This window comes from Geotrypetes seraphini, chromosome 10 (genome assembly GCF_902459505.1).
Source record: "Geotrypetes seraphini chromosome 10, aGeoSer1.1, whole genome shotgun sequence".
Taxonomy (NCBI): domain Eukaryota; kingdom Metazoa; phylum Chordata; class Amphibia; order Gymnophiona; family Dermophiidae; genus Geotrypetes; species Geotrypetes seraphini.
Window position 1 is genome coordinate 139495070 of NC_047093.1, and position 13478 is coordinate 139508547.

The 13478-nt window shown below is 47.0% G+C and overlaps 1 long non-coding RNA gene across 1 annotated transcript; it reads left to right on the forward strand.

The window, feature by feature from the left end:
* Positions 1-1056: 1056 nt before the first annotated feature.
* Positions 1057-9327, forward strand: LOC117368211. The gene is made up of 2 exons (XR_004540923.1): positions 1057-1817; positions 8535-9327. It is a non-coding gene; the product is annotated as an uncharacterized LOC117368211 (long non-coding RNA).
* The last annotated feature ends 4151 nt before the right edge of the window (positions 9328-13478 follow it).

The window sequence follows — 13478 nt, forward strand, 5'->3', positions numbered from 1 at the left end:
CTACTGCTAGGAGAAGCCCATGAAACCCAGATTGCAAAACTCCTAAACTGCCTTTTGGAAATCAAAAACTGGATGTCCATCAACAAATTACAACTAAATGCCTCCCAGATGGAACTCCTTTGGATCCGCAAAGAACGCTGCAACTGTACCCATCCGGCATAGTCTGGGGGGGGGCAATCCGCCTCGGGCAATGTCTTGGTAGGGGCGCCAGCAACTGTCTTCCTCTCCACCCCTGCTCCTTCCCCACCCACCCCCACTACCACGTGGCCACGCTCCTTCCCTCGTACCTCTTTAACCTTCCTGGTGCAAGCAGCAACCCCAACCTGCTGCTCACACCAGCACTGGTTCTTCCTCTGATGTCACTTCCTGGACCCGCGCCTAGGGTGTGACGTCAGAGGACGAGCCGATGCTAGCGTGAGCAGCAGGTTGAGGTTGCTGCTTACACAGCAAATATTAAAGATAGAGAAGGGGCGTGGAGAAGAGTGGGCGGGAGGGGGTGCCTCTCACCCTCATTATGCTACTGTATATGATGTTACAATAATCCAATTTTGAAGTAACCGATGCATAAATAAGAGATTCACAGCAAGAAGTATCAATATATGAACGTATGTGTCTCTGCAGTAATTTTTTGTCTCATATTTGTGTTTTCTTGTTTTCAGTGTGTTAAGGTGCTTGTGAATCTTTCAACAACTGTACTTCCACACAATTGCACTTGCTGTACATCACCTTGAATGAATCTCTTCATAAAGGCGATTAATAAATCCTAGTAAATACTTATATGTTCATATAGAGTACTACACATTTCTGTCAAGCATGTGTATGTGCTGCCGTGAATTGTGTATCTACCACCTGTGCCTTTCTCTGTGTTTGAGAAGGGTGAGGGGGCAACCCTTAGATAAGAGGGCCAGGGCAGGCCATAATGGGCTGGGAGAGGAACTTGCTAATTGCCTGCCTTATCTTCTTCATCTCTGAGGCAGACTTCTGATTGTAGTGGGAGGTGGGGAGGGGAATGTGGAAACGGGCAGGGTGAAAAAGAAAACTTTTAAAAGGAGAAAACAAAACCTATCCAGCATAGAAGATGCAGAGAAGAGAGAGGCTGAAACTGCAATCATAAGTTGGAAAGAAGGCAGCAAGCTGACGGAGGGCGAGGGGCTGAGAGCAAGAAAAAAAGTGCAACAGTACCGCTAAAGAGAGGAGAATAAAAAGGAAAAGAAAGAATAGAGGAAAAAAATAAACAAGGAGAACAGGAGAATAAAGAGAGAAGGAAACGAGAAAGAAAAAAAGTGAAAAGGAAACAGGAGAGAGATAGAGAAAGAAAGGATAAGAAAGTTAAGAAAAGAGAAGAAGAAAAGGAGAGAGAAAGGGAACAAAGAAAACAGAAAAAATAAGATACAAAAGAGAATACAAGAAAAAGCAGAGCAAAAGAAGAAAACAGGTGAAGAAAGGGAGAGAGAAGAAAGAAGAAAAAGGAGAAGATATATAAGTGGAGAGGGGGAGAAGAAAACAGGAACAAAGAGAAAAGGAAAAATTAATTAATGAGACTTTAAAAAGAGAAAGAAAGAAAAAAGAAGCATACAAGTGGAGAACTGTATAAAGGAGGTGGAGAGAGGAAGCGTGCATCAGGTAGCAGAAATTAGCCAGAAGAAAAAGGATGATAAGAGGAGGAACAAATCATTTGTGATCTAGTGTAAAAGACTGGAACAAAGGAAAGCGAGAAGGACCACATCAGAGTGAGAAAATCTTTAGAGTGCAACAACCTTCAACGAGTCTCCTGTCCATTGTGGCCAACCTCATCTTTGAGGCAGTTCCCAAACAAGGTAAGAACCAAATCAGTATTCATGTGCAATGTGGCAGAGATGACATTGTTTCTGAGGCAATATTTGCAAGTCTACCTGTCCTAACCCGTTTTCCTTTTAAGTATGGTTCTGTATTTTTTCGTTGGGGTGAACAGAGAGAGAAGTGGCACAATTCTGCATCCATGTCAGGCAAGGGCAACAAAAAGGATGCCAGGACATAGAGCGTGATGTGTTCCAGTCCCACTGCTACCAACTTAAAATCCTCTGAGTGTTGATACAAGTCATGGGAAGTTGAGAGCTGTTTAGGACTTAAGGGGCCATCTAGAATGAGAGGAGGTGGGGGTAAGATGGGATCTCAAGGAGATCGTAAACAGAGAAGGCCAGGAGGAACCTCAGAAGATCATCTATAATTAGAGAAAGATGGGGGGATGGAAGGAATCTCGGGGGATCATCTAGAATCAGAGAGATATGGAGCTGGAAGGGAGATTGGGGAATCATAAGAATAGACTTACTGGGTCAGCCCAATGGTCCATCAAGCCCAGTAGCCCATCTTCACGGTGGCCAATCCAGGTCACTAGTACCTGGACAAAACCCAAGGAGTAGCAACATTCCATGCAGAATCCCCAAACAGTAGCAAGATTCTGGAACCCCAAATAGTAGCAGCAGAATCCCATAGAGTAGCAACATTCCATGCTACCAATACAGGGCAAGCATCAGAGAAAGATGAGGCTGGGAGGGTCCTCTGGGGTCTTCTATATTCTAGAATCTGAGAAAGATGGAGCTGGGAAGGACTTTGAGAAATCATCTAAAGAGAAAGATGCGTCTGGGAGGGAGATCATCTAGAGTCAGAGAAAGATGGGGCTTAGAGAACCCTTAGGTCATTTAGAATTAGAGATGGCTCTGAGTGGGATCTCATGGGATCATCTAGAATTAGAGAGTGATAGGACTTGAGAGATCTCAGGAGATCATCTAGAGTCAGGGAAAGATGAAGCTGGAGGGACCTCGAGAGATCAGTTGCTTATTCTGTTCAGATGCTCTATGTGTGCCAAAAAAAACACATGTGCATAGTAAGGAATTTTCAAATATTCTTCATTCCCCATTGTTCCCTGAATGACAGATGTCTCAGCTTCATCCTTTAATTCAACATTAGCTGTTGAACAATGCGGGTGAAGAATATTTCAGATGAGTGATTTAAATGTTGTTTAAACTTTGCATCTGAAAATTCCAGGCTGAGCCTTGCTTAATCTTTAAGGACATATCAAGCAATTTGAGCACTTTTTCAAACACTAAGAAGATTATTGGAATCTGGAGGTGTGAAATACAAGAATGTTTTTAGCATGGTGATATGTCGCCTCTTCACATACTAGTGGATGCTTGCAATATTTAAGATTCTAAGAGTTGTCACACTCAGATAGATCAATGTTTCATTTGGCTTTGTACCCTGTCTCTAACAGTGGCCAATCCAGCTCACATGTACCTGGCAGAATCCTCAAAAAGTGGCAACATTCCTTGAGGAATCCCAAATAGTAGCGCAAACAAAAAAGTTGACCCTGGTCCTCCATAAAATAGAAATCGGACGAAGATAAAAAAAACTTGTGGAGAAGGAGATATTCAAGATGAAGGCTTTATTTAAAAGTACAGTTTAATAATCCACATAAAAACATCTAGGACCCAAAACGTTGGGAACTATGGACTGAGGAAGACTGTATTGTCGAAATATGGACCGTGTTGGGTCCATAGTTCCCAACGTTTTGGGTCCTAGATGTTTTTATGTGGATTATTAAATTGTACTTTTAAATAAAACCTTCATCTTGAACATCACCTTCTCCACAAGTTTTTTGTCTTCATCCCAAATAGTAGCAACATTCCATGTAGAATCCCCAAAGACTAGCAACATTCCATGCCACCAATCTCAGGCCAAGCAGAGGCTTTCCCCTGGCCTACCTTAAAACAGTTTATAGACTTTTTCTCCTGGAACTTGCCCAAACTTTCTTTTTTAAACCCAGCTACATTAACTTGTCCAAACATTTTTTTGAACTGAGGTATGCTAACCACTGTATCCACATCCTCTTATTCTCTGAGTGAAAAAAAATTTCCTCCTAATGGTTTTAAAAGTATTTCCCTGTAACTTCATCGAGTGTCCCCTAGTCTTTGTAATTTTTGACGGAGTGAAAAATCGATTCACTTGTACCCTTTCTACTCTGCTCATTGTAGACTTCAATCATATGTCCCCTCAGCTGTCTGTCTCTTTTCCAAGCTGAAGAGCCCTAACCATTTTAGTCTTTCCTCGTACGAGAGGAGTTCCATCCCCTTTATCATCTTGGTGCTCTTCTTTAAACCTTTTTTTAATTCCACTACATCTTTCTTTGAGATAAGGAGACCAGAACTGTACGCAACATTCAAGGTGAAGTCGCACCAAAGAGAGATACAGAGGAATTATAATGCTCTTTGATTTATTCTTTATTCCTTTCCTAATAACTTCTGTTTGCTTTTCTGGTTGTTGCCTTTACTCTAGCATAATTTATTGTGGGATCACCATTATGTTCTGATTATCTGTTTCAATAGATGTTTTTTTTAGTTAACCTTTATGTTTTCAAATTCAGTTTTTTAAGGTGGTCATCTCAAAAAGCTCAAGGGCCAGATTCATTAAACTCACCGATCATGTCCTGACCAGTTTGCGATCGTTCCCCAACACGATTCACTAACCTTCTGCCCAATCAATCTCCCACCCTATCCGATCCGCCCATGCAAATGAGGGGAAATGGCATGCATAAGTGGGAAGCCATCAATTCACTAAGCACAAGAAGAAACACCGATTGGGTTTGCCGATTCAAAATGAAGCGACTGCCGACTCTCCTGCTCTCTGCCGCCCTGAAATCCCAGTGTCGAGGTTACAACCCCAACCATCAAAATAAAAAATATAAAACTGTAAAACTACATACGCATACAAACTCCCTTATATTCTGCAAAAGCACAGTGCTAGCCCGCGGTTTTAACCTGCGGGTTTAAAGCGTGTTCTGTTCCATATTCTGGCTTCACAAACAGCGTGGTCTGTTTCATAATCTTAAAATGTCCATTCGTAGGGCCATCAACCTGAAACCACCCCTCTCCCTTTATTTTGAGCTGGCTTATGTGAAGAGCAAGAGCAAGCGCATGCGCAAATAGCATCTACAACCAACAAGGATAATCTGCGCATGCATCTCGATCGCTCTACAGCGATCCGTGGGATCGCTTGCGGGGGGGTGTGTCCGATCAGATCATTTGCATGCTAAATCCGTAGTGAATTGGTCGCTCGGCAAAACTCTGCCACGAATCGCCCAACAACGATCCAGATCAGTGAGTTTAGTGAGGCCCAACTGATTCCAGCTCATTAGGGGTGGTCTGGGCTAATTTAAATGTTAACCCTCATGTTGGCAGCCATCGTGTCCGCAGTTCCTGCTTGCCTTGTAGTACAAGGCAATGATGTCTTGGGGGGAGGAGGGGACAGACCACCCCAGGTGCCGTCTTGGTGGGGAGCCAGCACCTCTTCTCTTCTCTCCGCCCTCCCCCACCTCGTACACACCTTCTCTCCCCCCCCCCTCGTGCCTTTAACTTCATTGGCATGAGCAAAAGCTCTGACCTGCTGCTCGCGCCGGCCTTGGCTCTCCCTCTGATGTCACTTCCTGATCGCAGGACCAGAAAGTGACATCAGAGGGAGAGCCGAGGCTGGCTTGGGCAACAGTTTGGAGATGCTATTCACGCCAGTGAAGTTAAAGAAGTATGGGGGAAGGGGAGGGAGGGGGGAAGGGAAAGAGCGGAGAAGAGGACAGGGGCGCCACCTACCCTTACTATGCTACTGATTACAGGGCCATAGAACTGGGCATAGCAGCCAGCTCTGTGGGTGCTTGAGCACCTCCCCCAAATTGAGCAAACCCTTTGACTGTGTCTATGGCAGGGCAAATTCCACTGGGTTTAGCACCCCCCAATCCTTGTGAAAAGTTGGTTCCTGTTTTCATCGCTTACGTATGATACGCTCACTCACCAAACTGCTAGACATTTCTTCCCTAAACATTCGTATCCATTCGCTTGTGATCTCATGCCTTCACTACAGTAATGCCTTATATCAAGGAATAAACCAGAAAGAAATTAGACAATTAGAAATTGTGCAGAATATCTCAATAAAAATTATAACCCACACAAGAAAGTTTAACCATGTTACCCGCCCCCCCCCCCCCCCATCCTGATCAACGCCCACTGGTTACCAGTGGAGCATCGAATAATATATAAGATTATGTTATTAACTTTCAAAACTAGAGCCACTGGTCAACCAGAATTCATCAACAGGCTCTTAAGTCCTTCTTCTCCCCAACGATCCCTCCAATCAGTTACTCAGAACTTGCTTTCAATCCCATCCTTAAAACATATCAACACCATGCAAACTAATATTTCCTCTGTAACTGCCCCTATGCTCTGGAATTCAGCCCCCAACCACCTAAGAGAGGATACGTCACTAACCCCCTCTAGCCAATTGTCCATAATGGACGCTTTAGCGTTTAGCACGTGCTAAATGGACTAGCGCGGCTTAGTAAAAGGACCCCTAAATATCTTCAAGAGTCTAGGTTACCGTATGGCTCCAGAAAAAGGACGGATTCAGATATCCGGGTTGTACCTCCATTGAAAGCATTGGAAGTAAAACCCGGATGTCTTAATCTGCCCTCCTTTTTCTGGAGCCATACGGTAACCCTATTCAAGACCAACTTAAAAACATTCTTGTTCAAAGATGCCTTTGGACTATGACTGTCCTTTTAAGGATGTTTTTACATGCATTTTAGACCTGCATTATTGCCGGTTGCTATGCTTTCCCTCTGCTTCCTCTTTTCTCTTTAAATAATGTAGTTCTCTCCCATTTTCCTTATCGTCTCCGTTTCAATCTGTTTTATTATGTGCTCCATTACTACCTGTTTTCTGTCCTATTGATTATGTAAATCAACTGGAATTGAAAAAAATATTTGTTCAAAACTAAAAACTAATATGAACCAGAGAACAAATTCATATCAAGTTGTATTGGATTACCCAAGGCACTACTTAAATGATTTTTCATGCCCTTACTGGGGTGGTAAATTCATCGTTGGTCTTGGTAAAGTTACCCGTGCTGTGAATATTTAAATATTTATAATATCAATTTCAATAAATATAAAGTGCATAAGGTGGTAAAGGAAGGAAAGCACTTATCTTTTGTGCCCAACAGCTGCCCAACCGTTTCACACTCGGTTTCATCAGGGGCTATACCTCCTTCTATTAATGCACCAAACTTGTTTAGAAAATTTTAACGGAGCCACAATGGCCAGCAACCACACAGCGCATATTTGAGGTCCGGTAAATCAATACAACTTGATATGAATTTGTTCTATTGATTATGTATACACTAGTCTTTAAGCCCGTTACATTAACGGGTGCTAGAATAGATGTGTCTGTCTGTCTGTGTTTCTTTATCTCTCTCTCCTTGGCCGCTGTCTGTATCCTTCTGTCTCCCCCTCCTCCCCGAGCAAAGCTGTCTGCCCCCAGCACCCACCTCCCCCCCAAATGTCTCTCCATGGCCCTCTTCTGTCTTCCCCCCCAGAGCAAAGCTGTGTGTCCCCAGCACACCTCCCCCAAAGCAGCCCCCTTTCCCTATCTCTCCATGGCCCCTTCTGTCTCCCCCCAGCACACCCCTCCCCCCAAAGCAGCCCCCTATCCCTCTCCCTGTCTCTCCATGGCCCCTTCTGTCTTCCCCCCCAGAGCAAAGCTGTTTGCCCCAAGCACACCCCTCCCCCCAAAGCATGCCCCCTTTCCTTCTCCCGCTGACTCTCTCTCTGGCCCCCTTTCTCTGTCTGTCTTTCTGTCCCTCTCCCTGCCCCTGTGTCTTTCTTTCTTTCTGTCTCCCTCCCTCCCGCTGTCTGTCTATCATTTTTCCCCATTTCCCTGTGCAGCAGCATAAGGGGTTAGGGAGTTTCTCAGGCTTGCAAACTGTCCTCTCCTCTCCCTCTCTAATGCTCCTCTTATGCTTTCCTTTTCTTTTCTGTTCTCTTCCTCCTTCACCATCCCCTCCTCTTTGTCCTCTCTCTCTCTCTCTCTGCTTCTCTCCTCCTCTCCGATTTTCTTCTGCTACCTTGCCTCTCCTCCACCCACTGATGCTTGTCTCTCCTGATTCCCCCCTCTGGTGCTGCCCCACCCGTGTTTGGCACCCATTGGCTGCTGCGCGCGAGACCTGCCAGAGGCTGGATCCAATGGGAAGCAGCCATCTGTTGGAGGCTGGAGTCGGGAGTCAGCGCCAGGAGCTTTAACGGCTGGTGGTTCCGCGTAGAAAGAATCCCGCGCCTCTTTGAAAACTGTTACGTCGCTGGAGCCGGGAAGCGACGGAGAGGGCAGGGGGTGCTAGCGGCCGGCAGCCGCCGCTCCGCAGGTGTAGAGCAGGGAAGGGCGCGCATGCGCACTTGTCTTGCTTCGCGTGAGGCCAGACCGTAAGCCGCGCATGCGCACTTCCTAGGTACAGCTCACGGAAAACAGACGCACGCATAGGAAGTGTGCATGCGCGGCTTACCGTTTTATTATATTAGATGTATGTTTCCCCTTTTTACCTATGTAAACTGCCTCAAAGCTTGAAAACTTGAACTGGGGCTAACTTGTGGCCATTGGTAGTGGAGCCTGTGGCTTGCAAATTCAGCTCGTCATGAATGAGTGCTGTTTCCACTGGTCACTTCTCTCTCTTTTTTTTGTTAGACGGAGACCTCCACGATGGCCCGCCCTCAGGTGATGCTAACGAGTCTGACAATGTTGCCACATGATGAGAGGGAGCCAGATGTGGCTGGTGAAAATGTGGAAGCCCAAAAGGAGGCCAACCCACGCCTGCTCAGCACCACCACCGGTGGCCTGGAGTACTCCTGCCACAACTGTCTGCTGGCTTTCGGCCTGGTCACCACGTTGATCGGGACTGTCACGACCGGGGTGGCCTACACTAGGGACTCCCACGGCTCCACCATAGCCAACCTGGGGCTGGTGCTTCTGGCATCCGGCCTGGCCGCCGTGGCCATCAGCTGCCTTTGGAGACACTGCTGCAAGAAGGGCAGGAGGAGGAAGGAGAGCTTCTCCATGCTGGTGTGCGAAGAGCAGGAGAAAAAGATAATGGTGTGAGGCGAACCGATTCCATTCCCCAAAGATGCAGCAGTCCGGAGCTTCTTCGTTCTAAGAGGGTGTTGACAGTCAATATAGACATGTAAAGATACTGTTGGTGGGGGGAGGTTAAAGAATATCGCTTTGATGATTTGCGCTGCCATGAAAGGGAACCGCAGAGGATAATGTGGAATCAGTCTCTTCCCCTAAGCCCTGAGTGGCTCCTGCAGTAGTGGGGCTGTTGATGGACTTTGGGAAGATGGGCTGGGGGTTGCTTTTGGAATGTTATTTTTCCCATTCGTACTGGATATTGTAACCTCCAGTGCACCTTTCATAAAGAGAGAAATAAACGGAGATATTTTGTATTTTATACTGTAAAAATAAAGATGCAGACAACCTTTAAGCTGCAAGTGCATGTGTGTGTGGGGGGGTCTTCCTTGGCAGGCACCAGAGCAGCTGGGCTGGGGGAAAGAGTGGAGGACCAGGGGCTCCGAGGTGAATATATCCTGCACTTTACTCTCACGTCTTAGTTAGTTTGATGAGAGCCGGATGGGAAGGATTAAAAAAAAGAGAGCGTCTGTGATGTGTCCCTGACTAGAGCCAGCTGAAATAGGGTAAGAAGAGAGAGAGCCTACATGATGTGTTCCTGATGAGAGCCAGTGGGAGCAGGTAGGAAAAGAGAGTGTTTATGATGTTTCCCTGATGAGAGTTGGATGGGAAGGGTTAAAAGAAAATGAGCGCCCATGATGTGTCCCTGACGAGAGCCAGATGAAATAGGGTAAGGAGAGAGAGAGAGAGCCTACATGATGTGTTCCTGATGAGAGCCAGTGGGAGCAGGTAGGAAAAGAGAGTGTTTATGATGTTTCCCTGATGAGAGTTGGATGGGAAGGGTTAAAAGAAAATGAGCGCCCATGATGTGACCCTGACGAGAGCCAGATGAAATAGGGTAAGGAGAGAGAGAGAGAGCCTACATGATGTGTTCCTGATGAGAGCCAGTGGGAGCAGGTAGGAAAAGAGAGAGTGTTTATGATGTTTCCCTGATGAGAGTTGGATGGGAAGGGTTAAAAGAAAATGAGCGTCCATGATGTGTCCCTGACGAGAGCCAGCTGAAATAGGGTAAGAAGAGAGAGAGAATACATGATGTGTTCCTGATGAGAGCCAGTGGGAGCAGGTAGGAAAAGAGCGTGTGTATGATGTTTCCCTGATGAGAGCCAAATGGGAAGGCTTAAAAGAAAATTAGCATCTATGATGTGTCCCTGATGAAAGCCAGCTGAAATAAGGTAAGAAGAGAGAGAGAGAGAATACATGATGTCTCCCTGATGAGAGCCAGCTGAAATAAGGTAAGAAGAGAGAGAGAGAATACATTTTGTCTCCCTGATGAGAGGCAGTAGGAGCAGGTAGGAAAAGAGAGAGTGTGTATGATGTTTCCCTGATGAGAGCCGGATGGGAAGGGTTAAAAGAAAATGAGCGTCTATGATGTGTCCCTGACGAGAGCCAGCTGAAATAGGGTAAGAAGAGAAAGAGAGAATACGTGATGTCTCCCTGATGAGAGCTAGAGGGAGCAGGTAGGAAAAGAGAGTGTGTATGATGTTTCCCTGATGTGAGCCGGATGGGAAGGGTTAAAAGAAAATGAGCGTCCATGATGTGTCCCTGACAAGAGCCAGATGAAATAGGGTAAGAAGAGAGAGAGCATGCATGATGCATTCCTGATGAGAGCAAGTGGGAGTGGGTAAGAAGAAAGAGTGTACATGGTGTCTCCCTGATGAGAGCGGCAGCCGGGTGGGGAAAGGGTTACAAAAGAGAGTGAGAGAAGGCATTCATGATGTGTCCCTGATGAGAGCTGATAGGAAGGAATGAGAAGAGAGAGAGCGAGAGAAACAGAAATGGCTGATGAAAGTCAGATGGGAAAGAACAAGACATGATGGTTCCCTGAAGAGAGCCTCTCTCTTCTCTTCATCTCTTTTCCATGTCTTATTGTGTTTATATTTCTCTCCTCCCTCTGCCCCTCTCCATTACAAGCTCCTCTGATGTCCATTCCTCCCCCACTTCACCCCTCCTAACTCCTGCTGTTTTCCAGCAGGATATTTGGATTTGCAAAAAGTGGCAAAACCCATCCTGGAAATGGAGAAAGATCTGCCCTCCTTATCAGTATAAGCACTGGGTATCACTCAGAGGTCAATGTATTGTATGCCAATGAAAACTGGCACTTGTCTGCCACCCACTGTTATCAGCACCTGCCATACCCACACCTCCCCAAGGAAGGCTGCCAGCGACCTTGGGGTCACCAGGAATTGGCCCATTCGGAAGGAACGGGGTGGTGGGTGTAATACCAGGCCTGGATTGACTGCTTTCATCTTACCCGAGTGAATTAGTATCCCCCAGCACTTTCCCAGAGCTTCTACATCCAGGAGGGAGATTTTAAGCCAATCCTGGATTTCTGAGAACCTCACTGATGCATTATGGGACCTGTAGTACTGATTTCAATATGTAATCAGGGACTAGTAATCCCACCCTGCTTTGGGATGTGAGTTCAAAACCAGGCCAGGCCAGAATATTCCTCCTGGAGTAGGTAACCTGGAAGCTCTGCTGTCCCTAAACTAGGAAAAGTGAATACAGTAAAATCACAAATATCCAGGACTCAAGCAACCGTGCAAAAAAAAAAATAAAATTGTCCTCCCTCCAGCTCCTGAAGCAGCAGCAGCAGCGGTCCTGACTCACCAACCCCTTTCCCTCCCTCCCTCACCTTCCCAAAGCAGCAACAGCAGCCAGTTGGCAGAGGCAGCATTGTAAAGAGGCTGTTCATGTCCAGCCCCAGCAAGGCCTTTCCTCATTTCCGATGTAGCGGTCCTTCCGGGGCTAGCTGCGAGCAACCTGCTTACAGTGCTCCCTCTGCTGCTTCAGGTAAGTGAGGGGGGGGGGGGCAGGTCAGGACTACTTTGAGCAAGTGAGCAGGGACCAGGAGGCCAGACCTGTGTGGAGGGAGGGTCCAGCAGGGTGAAAGGCAGAGAAGGAGAGATGGATGCTAGACCCATAAGTAAGTGTGTGTGTGGGGGGGGGGGGAGGGGGAGTAAGTGACCCAGACTAAAAAGGAGGGTGGGAAGGGAGGAACAGATGCTGGACCTACAAATGGGGTGGGTGGAAGAGGTGGGAATGGAGACAAAACTATTTTTACAGTAACTCTCAAGCAACCAGAAACGACTGTTATCTGGCCTCTACCAATCCCCATGGATCCCACTGTGCTCCTGGTTCTTCAACACAACATCCCCTTTGCCCGTTGACAGTTTCCTTCTCAAATAAGGAAAATACATTTATGTCTAAATATTCCAGCGCTTTCCGACTTCAACCCTCTCTTAGAAGTGACCCCCCCAATCCTTAATACATTACATAGATCATCCTCCAGGACTTCGTTTAGCTGCTATGGCTGGACCTCTATGAAAATGGTCATCTCCGTTTTGGATTTTACCTGCTTTGGAAAGCCCGATGTGGCCCAGAAGGTGTAGCAGCGCAGGTGAAAAAGAGGTGAAAGGAAATTCAACGCCGGTGTGCCCTGGGAGGCTTGGCTACCTCACACTAGGGCACGTTTCTGAGATGCCTCTTTCCGCTATACAGCTGATCAAGGACCCATCACCCTGCTATGAGGCTCTTTGATGCCCCAGGAAAGAAACCCTTTTGCTTATAACAGCAGCTCTGGGACATTAATCTCTGCTGAGGACAGGCTTCATCTCGGCCTTGAGACAGCTGCCGATCCCATACCCGCTATGAGGGATGGGCTGTCGATTGTGACCAAATGTCATTCTCCGAGGGGGCGCACTAGACCCTGGATTCTGTAGATATGGCATCCCAATTTGGATTATATTACCAATAACATCAGTTAAGGGAAAAGTTAGCCCGAGAGCGAGTCTCGACGGGCGTATGTAACACGGAGCTGGAAGGCCCTTGTGTCGACCTGTTGGGATTGGCTCTCGATGGGAAGGGAGGAGGGTTAAGGGAAAAAAGGGGAGCTGGGATAGGGTAGAACATGTCTTGCCGAGGCTAGAGCTGGGGTGGGCCTATATTTAGCCAGCAGCTGCCGAGTGTCAGGTCTCTTCCGGTCCTCGGCAGCGGCTTTCCCACCCTCCCTCCCTTTGAGGGGTGGCTGGTTCCCAGGTTGGGAGCTCAGGAGTCACAGGCATTGTTCGAGCTACCAAAAGCCGGGGCTCATCCAGAGATGAGCGGCTGGAGGGCAGCTGGTTCGGAAGTGGGTCCCAGGTGAGCTGGTGACCTGACCAAAGGGGCAGGGCAGCACCTGCCGCCCCCCAGACCCTTGCTGACAGGGGCAGGGTCACGGGGGCCAAAAAGCTGTTTATATGTAGTTGTGTGGTAGCTTGATGGTTGTTATTTTGTTGTTCTAATAAACAGAGCTGCGACTATTTTTCCAAGATGTTGTTGTGTGACTTTATTAAGGTAGGGGACTTTGGTGAAGGATACATGGGTGGGGGGGAAGAGACCGATGGGCCTTTCCAGATCCAGCTGTTACAAATATTTCTGGACCTCTTAAGACAGTGTCTCGCAAAC